This window comes from Notechis scutatus, chromosome 4, assembly GCF_049901735.1.
Source record: "Notechis scutatus isolate UNSWTSFEM ecotype Mainland chromosome 4, rNotScu1.2, whole genome shotgun sequence".
NCBI lineage: Eukaryota > Metazoa > Chordata > Lepidosauria > Squamata > Elapidae > Notechis > Notechis scutatus.
In genome coordinates this window covers 102665111-102679063 of record NC_142012.1, presented here as the reverse complement: position 1 = coordinate 102679063, position 13953 = coordinate 102665111, and positions in this window count along the sequence as shown.

The window sequence follows — 13953 nt, the reverse complement described above, 5'->3', positions numbered from 1 at the left end:
TTAAAAGAAGATGATACAAATTAAAAAATAATGGCAGCAAGTGGGCTGCAGGAAATACAATCTTAATCCATCCTATTCTTTGTTTTGGGATTCGAATAGGATTATACTACTAGCTTTCTTAATGTAGATTTGACATCCTTTCTGCTAGGAAAAAGAGTTTGTAGAAAGAATTTGGACATGTGTGTTTGATACCTATTTTTCAACTTATACATGTTGATAGGAAATCTAAAAGTGAGGATTTATATTTTCAAAGGGCCTTTACAGACTTAATTCTCATCTGAAGGACAGAGACTATGCTGTATTCTTATTTCTTGACATGGCAAAATTTAGATTGGGTGGTGGCGGTGAAATCTGAGCATCCTTGTCTGCCTCTTTGTATTAATCTTTTCCAAAAGCTTGAGAAGCGTATGTCTTAGGAAAGCTGAAGAAAGCAGCTTTCTGAATTGCAAGGCCTTCTATCCTGGGAAATAAAATGAAAAAAAACAAACAAACCCCAATCATTCCAATATTCTTAATTCATAGCAGTCCTGGGCCCCATTAACCTCAGCAGCCACTGAGAAGAGCAAGCCTAGGTAAAAACAGAATGTTGAAGCTCAGCACGGGCATTGGCGAAAAGGCCAAGTCAGATCAGAATCATTTGTCAGATCTGTTTATGAAGCCCAGAACACAAAGTCTTTGTCATCCAAACTGGGCACAACAGAGAAAAGCGTGAATGCTCTCTCCCTTCCAAGCTCTAAAAAGGATTACCCAATCAAGTAGGCTTGGTTTTTCATAGTTGAACTATATGACAGATAAAGATAAAAATGCTCTTTGCAGGCATAATTAAAACTGTGCCATTGGATTAGACTTCCAAACACTGTTCTTCTGCAACATTCATTCTCCCACCTCTGCAGGTCTGATTTATTTTCCATTGCTTGTCTTGCTGAAATGTCTTTTACTTATTTGTTTATTTGTGTCCCTAATGCTGTAAATGAAAGCCAGAAGGGGCTGCCCTTGATCTGGATGTGTCTTCTATACACAGAGGCTGCTTTGCTATCTTCTACTACCAGTATTCTAGCCATATGGATCTATTCACAATGTATTATGTGTCTCCTCTCCCTATAGGCCCTGTTCCTCCCTTCCAAAAATGAATTTAAAGAAAGTCCAGAAATATTTCACAAGAAGAGTTCTCCACTCCTCTACTCCTTGCAGAATACCTTATGCCACCAGACTTGAAATTCTAGACCTAGAAAACCTAAAACTACTCCACCTTTGGTCCAATCTAAGTATAGTATATAAAACCATACATTGCAATGTCCTACCTGTCAATGAATACTTTAGCTTCAACCATAACAACGCAAGAACAAACAATTGATAAAAACTCAAGGTTAACCGCACCAAACTTGATTGCAGGAAATACAACTTCAGCAACAGAGTGGTCAATGTCTGGAATACTCTACCTGACTCTGTGGTTTCTTCCCCAAACCCCAAAAACTTTAACCTTAGACTGTCTACTATTGACCTCACCCCTTTCCTAAGAGGTCTGTAGGGGGCGTGCATAAGCGCACCAACGTGCCTACCGTCCCTGTCCTATTGTTTCTTTTTTATTTTTCTTATATGTATCCATTTCTTCTATTCATAACTATATTTATACTTATATCTTATAACCTTGACAAAAATAAAAAAATAAAATAAAAAAATAAACAATATCAGCTGATGGGTTTTGGAATGACTCAGATACTGAGTCATGTAATGACCCCTTCAAGGCTTTGAATAAAGTTATATAGCAACTAGAAGAAAGTTTAGACCAAAGTTCACATGCCATACAGATAGGCGGTAGCTTACATCCTTTGAAGGTATAACAGCTGAGAATTCTGTCCAGGAATTTCAGTTGAAGGGGTTACAGCAGAAGGAGGTGGGCAAGTAGACTTTCAGGCTAACTCAATGGGCAGAGACAGGAGGTGATATTCACATGCTATCCTCCAATCCTTGAGAAGGCGGAAAAATAAGTCAGCATATAAGTTGCTTTGCCCCAATGGTGGAGCGGTTTCATGAAATGAGGGTGGAGCTATCTTGATAGTTTTAAGACAGCAAATTAAGGAAAGCAATTATAGGTAGTTCTCAACTTATGGCAGTTCATTTTGTGACGTTCAAAGTTATAATGCCACTGAAAGACGGGACTTATGACCATTTTTCACACTTACAACCCTGGCCTCATTGTAATGGTCATGTAATCAAACGCTTGGCAAGTGACTCATATTGATGACAGTTGTAGTGTCCCACACCCCCTCTGGACTATGGAAAGACCTCTCTCCACAGAACAGGTCCCTGGTGCCCGAAAAGTTGGGGGCCACTTTTGCATGGATTTGTTTCTATTGCAGGGGACGGCCATGCTTGTAATGAGTGGCAAGAGCCAGCAACGTCTCAAAATAGTCTTGAGAAAGGATGAAATGGCACAGAGTATGCAAAGTAGTGCTGCCACCCCAAGTAATGAGAACAGCATAAAGTACAGCCACGTGAGATCCTTTTCAGCAGCTGCAGAAAAACCTATATGCGTATCCATTGATGACAGAACCAGAAACAGAGAAAATTTCTCCGTTTAAATCGACCGTCCGTGCAGCACAGATTTCTCTCAAGAGAGTGTCCAGCCTGTTTTTTTAAAATGTCTAGTGAAGGACAGTATATCTGTATTGAAAAAACAGATCCAGCATCTCTCTAAAACAGCTTTACACATACTAACACACACACACACACACACACACACACACACACACACACGAGCTGGCTAGTATTTTGGAAACCACCACCTGGCATTCCACAGGTAGCTAACTCCACAGAAACAAGTGACCAAGCCAAAATAGCCATGATTTGCAGTCAACAAAGGGGATGGCGTATCCACTTTAGCTTATGCTAGCTAGTCTGTAGGAACTGGATACTCTCTGTACTATCAACTACATCTTCCTAGACTATAGCAAACAAATTTGTTGGGGGGAAAATAAAACACTTCTTTAAAACTGGAACAGCTAAAGGCAAGTTTAAGATGGCTCAACTGTGTTGAGAGAACGAGACAAAGGCAACATCATGAAGATATTTCATGTAAAAGTGGATATTGATCTATATATTTTTGTGACTGCCTCAGTCAGGTAAGATTGGACCCAGATCGCAAATTTTGTTTGTTTGTTATTTATGTTTACTAACTAGTGTAATCAAATAAGCTCCAAGCTGTTTCACATATTCTATCCTTCTCATATTACCATTCTGTCCTTCCAGCCTTCACTCTTCCTTCTTTTTCTTTAAATAAAATATATTGGGAAATCTGGATGAGATTCTCTTTTGGCAGTCTGTCATTTTATTCTTATTAAAATATCTTATTTTATTCTTAATTTTAAAAATACCTTAGAATATTTTATTCTTATTAAAAAGAGTCGAGGTGGCGCAGTGGTTAGAATGCAGTATTGCAGACTACTTCTGCTGCCTGCTGGCTGCCTGCAATTTAGCAGTTTGAATCTCAGCAGGCTCAAGGTTGACTTAGCCTTCCATCCTTCTGAGGTCAGTAAAATGAGGACCGAGATTGTTGTGGACAATATGCTGACTTTGTAAATTGCTTAGAGAGGGGCTGTAAAGCACTATGAAGCAGTACATAAGTCTAAGTGCTATTGCTAGCTACAGCTATCCTGTGTCAGTGTTTAAGCATTATGTTTCTGGTCTATGGAGGCATTCTTTGTCTATCGCATTGTTTCTCAACCTGGACAACTTTAAGATGTATGGCTGAGGAATTCTGGGAGTTAATGTCCATACATCTTAATGCTGTCCAGTTGAGAAACACCGATGCCATCATTTTGGGAAAAAAGAAGTTGTACAAAAGAGCAGTACTTTAGAAGCTAGTTGTGTTATTTTAAAAATGGACAAAAAATAAAAATAAAAATGCCCCAATCCTTTGCATTCCCCCTTTATTTTATATGTTTATTAAATAAACCACCCAACTCACCCTGAGGGCAGTTTACAACATTTAAAAAATGTAAAAGATCTACAATGTAATAAAGCTATTTTAAAAAACAAAAACCAGCCCATCCTCCCACAGCAGGAACTTTCTTCAAGTATTTGCTTTCAAACTTTTATCTGAAAGTGAAGTCCAGGCCACCAAGAGAGAACAGAAGCAAATCCATGCAGGTTTATTTAATCTGTTGCTCCTGTCTGCATTGGTTATGTTGCCAGGGAATGTTGAAATCTGTAAAGGGGCCAGTAGGGAGGGATGGGTCAGTCTAATGCATAGCTGAATTTGCCTGACCCTTGATCAACAGAAATAAGATACGGGGTTTGATTGCTAACTGGAGATCTACACATTTTGATTGTACCAGAGATCTATCTATTTTGTTTTGCTTGGGAAATTAGATACACCACTAAGTCATGCCCAAGCTTTTGCATAGTTTCTGCTTCTATGACATTGTTTTGGTTATAATCTATAGCCCCCACTTGTTTCATATTTAATACATTTATATTTGAGATATTGTTTGTATCTAATATTTGTATCTAATATTTTGAAAAGTGTATTTAGTATTAGATTATTTGATTTTCACTGAAAATTCATGGAAGAATCCAGTGCTGGGATTCAAAAAATTTTTTACTACCGGTTCTGTGGGCATGGCTTGGTGGGTGTGGCAGGGGAAGCATAATGTAAATCCAGTCAGAGGTGGTATTTTCCAGTTTTCTGAACCACTCAAAATTTCCACTACTGGTTCTCCAGAACTGGTCAGAACCTGCTGAATGCCACCCCTGGAAGAATCATGAGGTTGTCTGAGAAGGTATTCATTTTTAAATTTAGCCAATCTCCACCCTAGAAACAGCCTCTAAGTTGGGCAGTGATTTGCTGTGGCTTCGGCATGCTATACAAATAAATCTTCCTTTCACTACTATGAACCAAAGTGCTATAGCAATTATTGATTTCCATATAGGAAATGGGACATTCCTGAATGTTTGAAGTTGTATGCAGTCCCTGAAAATTCGTGCCAGATTTAATTGGATTTGAATGTGAAAACATTTGGCATCACAAAGATTCAGTGGCTATATTACTATGTCTGCAGCATGCATTTCTAGTTTTGTTTGCTCTTAAGGAATTTCAGTGGATCAGGGTGATTATTTTGAGTAAGATCCCTTTCAGAGTTTTAATAATCCTGCTACTGAAATACATTCAGTACATGTGATGTTCCAAACTTTTCAAGTCAAGGAAATTTTCTTAGTGTTGGCTTAATAAATGTCATGGGAGCCTCCTACTGGTCATTTTGTAAACTCCATAGAACAAATTACACACTCAAAAGCTCCTTGGAACATTTGACCAACAGTCCCATCCGTTTAGGTGGTTTCATGTTTTATTTATATGTTTTATTTATTTTTATGCATTTGGGTTTTTTTATACACTACATGGAGTCCATTGCAGTTGGATGACTATAAAAATTCAAATAAATAACTTGGGGTGAAAATAGAAGCAACAGACAGATCGGTGGAACAACAGCTCTGTAAAGGACCTTGGAATACTCATCTCTAATGATCTAAGTGCTAGAGCCCACTGTAACCACATAGCCAAAAAGGCATTAAGAGTTGTCAACCTAATCCTATGTAGCTTTTTCTCTGGTAATATCACACTACTAACTAGAGCATACAAAACATTTGCTAGGTCAATACTCGAATACAGCTCATCAGTCTGGAACCCACATTATGTATCTGATATTAGCACAGTTGAGAAGGTCCAGAAATATTTCACAAGACGAGTTCTCCACTCCTCTACTGGTTGTAGAATACCTTATGCCACCAGACTTGAAATTCTAGACCTAGAAAACCTTGAATTACGCCGTCTTCGGTCTGATCTAAGTATAGTATATAAAATCATACATTGCAATGACTTACCTGTCAATTCAGCTTCAACCATAACACAAGAGCACACAATAGATACAAACTCAAGGTTAACCGCAACAAACTTGATTGCAGAAAATACGACTTCAGCAACAGAGTGGTCAATGTCTGGAATACTCTACCTGACTCTGTTTTCTTCCCCAAACCCCAAAAACTTTAACCTTAGACTGTCTACTATTGACCTCACCCATTTCCTAAGAGGTCTGTAGGGGGCGTGCATAAGCGCACCAACGTGCCTACTGTTCCTTTCCTATTGTTTCTTTTATTTTTCTCATATGTACCCATTTCATGTATTCATAACTATGTTTATACTTATACCTATTATCTTATAAGCGATTGTCAAATCAAATAAATAAATAAATAAATAAACAACTTGCCTCCAGAAGTTGTAAATGCTCCAACACTGGCAGTTTTAAGGAAGAGATTGGACAACCATTTGTCTGAAATAGTATAAGGTTTCCTGCCTGAGCAGGGTGTTGGACTAGAAGGCCTCCCCAAGGTCCCTTCCAACTCTGTTATTCTATTTCCAAGATCTATCTTTTTTTTCCCCTTTTATCAAGAATTCGTTTTGTTTTGGGGTTTTTCCCCCTGAATGAAAAGCATGGAAACTGAAAACGTGAATATGAAAATCTGAAATCATGAATACCAAGACAGAAAATTGACTGCATTCTATAACCGTTGCTGCTTTTGTTTGCCCTTAGTCTTAGTTTTTATAGAGCTCTGGAGTTCAAAAATACATGGTGTAAAAAAGCCTAGTCAGATCTGCTCTCCTTTTTCTTAATTTTGTACCACTAGTTATTTTGTCCCAATTATTTACAACGAAGTCTCAGGCTGCTATATGCAATTCATTTCTCTTTTTTGACTCCTGCCTAATTTTTGTTCTTTCTCTGTGTATAGTACATAAGACTTCTACGATATTAACAGTTCCTATTCCACTTCAGTTGCATAGAAATATATGGAGGCAGCACCTTCTTCATCTTCTCTTTAGCAGCATCTGCCAATCAGAAACAAGTACCCTCCAAGATTGGGTCATTATTCCCCCCCCTCCCCAATATTTCCACCCAAATATTAACCAGGCTTAATTCTGCATTGCTTCTAAATCCAGATCAGGAGAATCAGATGCTAAGCTTTGGACTACTGGGATCAGTGTTATATCTAAACCTTGAGCCTCTGCCTCCTGAAACTGCTTTATCCTTTCACATTCGATTCATTTAACATTTGTTCTTTTTTTTTTCTCCTCCAAGATGGTGTCTAAATCATTTGGCAGCAGCATAATGACATAAATACAGCTGTGTCAAAACTGACTAGGCCCCAAGACAGCAAGTCGTCTCTATCATCTTTCAAATCATTTTCTAAGAAGCTCATTAGAAGATACATCCATTTCCATGGCCCATTTTAGCTGGCAAAGTGTTGTAGGAGGCAGCACCTTCTTCACCTTCTCTTTAGCAGCATCTGCCAACTAGAACTAGGTGCCCTCCATGATCTGGATGGCTTTCGTTCAGAAGAGCCAAAAACTTCTGGCTCTTCTTCACCCAGGTCTTTGATGAAAGAGAGTCCCCTCGTATCACTTTTATCTTAATCTTTTACCTGTGATTGATTTAATTGTGATTTTTTTTTATTGTTGTGAGCCAACCAGGTTCATTGAGAATTGGGTGGTATATCAATCTTGTAAATTTTTACTAATATTAAGTCCTCCTCTAAGGCTGTGTCAGAGGTAGTAACAAAGATTGATAGACTGTTGGACAGACAACTTTTAGAGACATCTGGAGAAATTGTCATTTATGCTCTGCTCCTATACAAAAGAGTCAAGCCCCCATAGCAGCTGAGGACTCTACATGTCTTTTTAATCTCTACATTATGGAATTGAGACTATTTGTGGCAGAAAGCAAATCTCCTTTTATCTGGAATAGCTGTTTTGAATGCAAAGGGAAAAAAATGCATCTTGAGCCTGTGTCAAATGCCCACCATGGCCACGCCCACCATGGCCACGCCCACTCCCCAGCCACCCACCACCACCACCCCCGTCCGTCCGAGGTCAAACACAATCTTGATGTGGCCCTCAATGAAATCGAGTTTGATACCCCTGCTCTAAATATTTTGGGAATTATGGTCCAACCCAGTTAGAGGACTCTTCAAGAAGATTTATATGTTTGTTTTCGAATTCACATCCAGCTCATCTTATGAAATTCAGCTGTTTGAAAGTCAACTCAATATTTTCCATTTGAGTAGTTATTTACTCAAGATTAATTACCTGAAGCAAAACTTGTCCCAATCTGAACTGTTGCAAAATATTTCCATTTTCTTTTCTTTTTTTTTTGCCTTACAGGTGACTTGTGTGCCATCAAGTCATTTGCAACTCCTATCAACTGCATTGATAGATTTCTCTTTGTGTAAGCATTTTTATTAAGTTATATAAAGTATTATAAAATGCAAAATACAAAAGTAAATAGAAGAGCGGTGAGGTGGAAGGGGGGAAGGGGGAAAGAGAAGTGAGGAAAGATAAGGGGGGGGGAGAAAAAGGAACATTGACTTCCCACTTACAGTAAAAGTTACAGTAAAATAAGGCATTAACATCAAATCACCAGTTTTTGCTTTTCCATAATAGTATAAATAAGACATTTCTCTAATATATTTCTTTTTGTGTAAGCATTTTTATTAAGTTATAAAGTATTATAAAGTAAATAGAAGAGCAGTGAGGGGGGAGAAAAAAAGGGGGAAGAGAAGTGAGGAAAGATAGTTAGAGGACTCTTCAAGAAGACTTATATGCTTGTTTTCGAATTCACATCCAGCTCATGTGAAGAAGGAAAGATAGGGGGGAGAAAATATATATATCAATTTCTCAATGACAATCTCCCCCTAACCTGGTCTTGTTAAGTTTCCATTGTTGGTACATTCATTGCCACTATAAATGAGTCCATCCACCTTGCTGATGTTCATCCTCTTCTTCTCTAAGCTTCCACCTCCATCAGTGCTTTTTCCCGAGAGCTCAATCTTCACATAATGTGTCAAATAATTAAAATCTGGCTATTTGTGGCTCAAGTGAGAACTCTGGATTTATTTATTTATTTGATTTTTGCCAATTGTTTACAAGATAATAAGTATAAGTGTATACATAGTTGTGAATACATGAAATGGGTACATATAAGAAAAATAAAAGAAGAATAAGAGAAACAATAGGACAGGGACGGTAGGCACGTTGGTGCGCTTATGCACGCCCTCTACAGACCTCTTAGGAAAGGGGTGAGGTCAATAGTAGACAGTCTAAGGTTAAAGTTTTTGGGGTTTGGGGAAGAAACTACAGAGTCGGGTAGAGTATTCCAGACATTGACCGCTCTATTGCTGAAGTCGTATTTCCTGCAATCAAGTTTGGTGCGGTTAACTTTGAGTTTGTATCTATTGTGTGCTCTTGTGTTGTTATGTTCACTGGCTTGTTTTCTTGGCTGTCCACAGTATTCTCCACTGGCTTGTTTTCTTGGCTGTCCACAGTATTCTCAAAAGCGTTTCAAACACCAATGTTCAAAAGCATCAACATTCTACCTACGCCACTTCTTCAAAGTCATTGATATGCATCTCACATCAGTCTGTAACTCCTATCGAAGGCTTGATCTGCATCTCGTGTCTATCTTGATCTATCTCGATCTCGCATCTTGATCTATCTTGCATCTCGATCTATCTTGATCTGCATCTCGTGTCTTCCTGCATCTTTCTACTGATTAGTCACATATGTCAGAATTCCCGAGAAGATTATTTTAATCCATCTAATCTTTCTGGCATTCCAGAATGTCTTCCTTATTGATGCCAAGAAACTGCGGGTGTTCCTGTTACCTCATATAAGATACAGGAAACTTTGGATGTGTGAAAGAGTTGCTATAGTAGAAGGATAAGTAAAATAAGCAAAGATAAACAAAAAAAAACCCCTCAGAATATTTTGTATGCTGTGTTTTTGTATACTAATTAAGGGAAAAGTGTTTATCGGGAGGGAGCGGGAGGGGAAAGGAGAAATTATTCAGTGGTGGGATTCAAAGATTGTTACTACCAGTTCTATGGACGTGGTTTGGTGAGCGTGACGGGAAGGTTACTGCAAAATCCCATTCCCTCCCCATCCCACTAACCTGCTTTCCAGCTCTGTTCTCCAGTGCAGGGCAAAAGGAGACCCAGCCAATCAGCTGAGACTCGGGAGGCAGAGAATAGATGGAGGCGGGGCCAGTCAAGGGATATTTGCCAGTTCTCTGAACTACTCAAAATTTCTGCTACCGGTTCTCCAGAACTGGTCAGAATCCGTTGAATACCATGTCTGGATTACATGCATTAAAATATGACCTTGATAGACACTGCAGGTAGTCCTCAAATTACGACCACAATTGAGCCCAAAATTTATGTTGCTAAGTGAAACATTTGTCAAGTGAGTTTTGCCCCATTTTATGACTTTTCTTGCTGCAATAGTTAAATAATCACTGCAGTTGTTAGTAACCTGTTTGTTAAGTGAATCTGGCTTCTCCCTTGACTTTGCCCGTCAGATTTATGTTATCACATAATCTCGGGACATTGCAACCATCATAAATATGAGTCAGTTGCCAAGCATCTGAATTTTAATCATGATGGGGATGCTGCAACGGTCATAAGTGTGAAAAATGATCATAAGTCACTTTTTACGCTGCTGTTGTCACTTTGGACACTCACTAAGTAAACTGTTGTAAGTCGAGGACCAGCTGCATTCTAATGAACATATGTTTTCCCTCCCATTAAATAGGTATATTGAATATATAGAAAGGTATTGAAAGAGGGACCTGGCTCAACCATAGTAACTGTGAGAAGGATCTAGGAGTCCTAGCGGACAATCGTTTAAGTATGAGCCAGCAGTGTATTGTAGCTGCCAAAAATGCCAACACAGTCTTTGGTTGTATCCTTGACATCAACAGAGGAAATACTATCAGATTTACAGATTAACAGAGTTGGAAGGGACCTTGTAGGTCATCTAGTCCAACCTCCTGCCTAAGCAGGAGACCCTAGACCATTTCTGACAAATGGCAGTCCAATATCTTATTGAAAGCCTCCAGTGATGAAGCTCCTATGCTTCCCAAAAGATGAAAGACTGCATATCATGATTGTGTCAAGATCATGTGAGCTGTTAGTACCACTTTATACTGCACGGGTAAGACCACACTTGGAGTATGGCATCCACATTTGGTCACTACTAGACAAAATAGATGTTGAGCAGGAGTGGGATTCTACCTGGCCGAACCGGTTCTATAGAACCGGTTGTTATGATTCTGTGTAGTTCGGAGAACTGGCAAATCGCGCCACTGGCTGGCTCCTCCCCACCCACTCACTCGTTACCTGGCATGCACGCCATCCAACTTGCCTGCTTTGTGCCTTCACCTAATTTTTGGTAAGTTCCTATTTTTCCTTTTCTTTTTCCTGACCATCAGCTGTTCTGCTGGGAGATTTAGATTAGCTAGAAAGCAGGAAATCATTGAATTTCTTGCTTTCTAGCTAATCTAAAAGCAGAGCTGAACCTTCCTTAGGACTGAAGCTTCTATTTTTCAGTGCAAGCTCAGGCAATAGATTGCAGAAAGGTAGATCTTTGATTCTGTGAGAAACTCAATCTGCCTGCCTGCTTTGCCTGTTTTTGGGTAAAAGTTGTTCTTTTTTTAATAAAAAATTCAATATTTACATAAACATTTACAATATTTACATACAAGCCACGCCCAACCAGTCACATGACCACAAAGTCATGCCAGTCAGCAAGCCACGTCCACTCAATCATTTGGCCACCAAACCACACCCACAAATTAGGCCACACCCACAGAACCAATGGTTGTTAAGAAAATTTGAATGCCACCCCTAATGTTGAGACTCTAGAAAAAGTACAGAGAAGAGCAAAAAAGATGATTAAGGGACTGGACTGAACAGTTGCGGGAACTGGGGATGTTTAGTCTAACAAAGAGAAGGGCTAGGGGTGACATGATAGCAGTCTTCCAGCATTTGAGGGGCTGTCACAGAGAGGAGGGGGTCAACCTATTCTCCATAGCTGCTAAGGGCAAGACAAGAAGCATCAGACGGAAGCTTCACCAAGAGAGAACCAACTAGAATTAAGGAGAAATTTCCGGTCCGTGAGAAGAATTAATCAATGGAATGGCCTGCCTCCAGAGGTTGTAGGTCCTGAGCTTTTAAAGAAGAGCATTTATCTTTTATCCAGAATAGTATAAAGTCTCCTGCCTGAACAGAGGATTGGATTAGAAGAACCCCAGGGTCCCTTCTAACTCTGTTGTTCTATAATTCCATAAATATGAGTTCTATTAGAGACTGACTATATAGGAAGTCCTAACCTTTCCACTTCTGAATAGCTGAATATGTTGCTGAAGTTCATAATTTCTTATTCAGGATGCACACTGCAGTACTGTCTCCAGTGCTCGTGCTTGCTTCAACGTGAATTTTAATGTGAACCAGAGAACACAGCCATCCACTCCTAAGCAGTGCTACTGACAGTAAATCCAGGAGGAAAATCTTTTCTCTCCCAAGTGCCTGATGCATAGCCACAACAGATTAAAGGCCAGGAGCCCCAAGAAAATTATATTTCTTAAGGTTCTATAATTATCTTTCCAATCACATCAAACAGGAGGTGACAGGAAAGGCTCTTAACCTTCTTTTCATTCGTAGACAGTACTTTCATTCTGCCTACAAGAACATTCAGTAACTGTCAGCGTGCATGATTAAGGCATATCTGCAAAGTTGCAAAGCTACCATACCTTCAAATGGTACCTGCAGAAATTTGCTAGGGCACCTCCAAAGCTCTTGGCACCAGCAAACAGCCTGACTCAGACAGCAACCCAAATGGGGTTCATGCCCCCATTTTAAAGGGCAATAGAATTTATTTCCTTGCCTATGTGTCCGCCTCCCCTAAGCATCAGCTAATTTGCTCAGCTCACTGCTGGCCTTAGGAAGTAAAGAGAATTTTGAGACACTGCAGACTTAGCTAGTTTTTCAATCAGCTGCCTGGCAGAGTTATCCTCTAGCTTATCTGAACTAGGCAGGCAGCAGTAAGAAATGAAATGGTGGGAGTGAAGGAAAGCTACATCGGGGAAGGCAAGGTAATAGAGGAGGAAATGGAGAAGGAAACAGAGGGGAGCAGCTTTGATGAAATATTGATTTGATGAGATATTGATTCTTACTGCAACAAAACCCTGAGCTGTCTTGAATCTTTTACTGGAAAAGCGCCACAAAAACTGTCTTGCCAGAGGAAAGAAAACAAACATCATTGCATTGAAGAAAAAAAAAAAGGTTCCAAGTCTACTCTGTTGTTTCTTTTCATGGTGATGGAAATGGAGTGATTGGGGGTGGCAGGAGAAGGAGGTAGGCAGGAGGAGAGAGGCTTTGTGGATGCAATTGCTTGTTTGCATCTGCAGGTGTGTGCCCACTTGAATCTGTCTGAATCTGTTTAGGGGAAGGTGGTATGTATGTGTAAGGAAAGGTGGTGTGTACGAAGGGCAAAGTTTGTGACTCTGAATGTATACAGAACTTATCTATATAAGGGCACAAGCTTACTTGTTGCTTGATATAATCTGACTTCCTAGATATGAGTCTTTAAGCCTCCAAAGCTGTCTACTCTGCCTTTGTTTATATGTAAAAATCAGGAGCAATCTTTCTGACTCACAAATTGCAATTCAAAGAGTTTTTTAAAAATCAAGTCCACTGGATGAATATCATTTAACCGCAGCCTCTCTGAGCTACAATGAAAGAGAACAGAAACATTATTGTAAGCAGCTGCCATCTTGTGGTTTTGTTGGCGTATTACATTGCCAGCATTGCCAGTATATGTCATGTATGAAGAGCCAGCTTGGTGTACAGGAAGTCCTCGACTTGCAGCAGTTTGTTTAGCGACCATTCAAAGTTACAGCGCCACTGAAAAAAAATTATGAACCATTTTTTCACACTTACAACTGTTGCAGCACCCCCCATGGTCACGTGATCAAAATTCAGATGCTTGGCATATGGTTCATATTTATGACGGTCACAGTGTCCGAGGTCACATGATCCCTTTTTGCAACCTTCTGAGGAGCAAAGTCC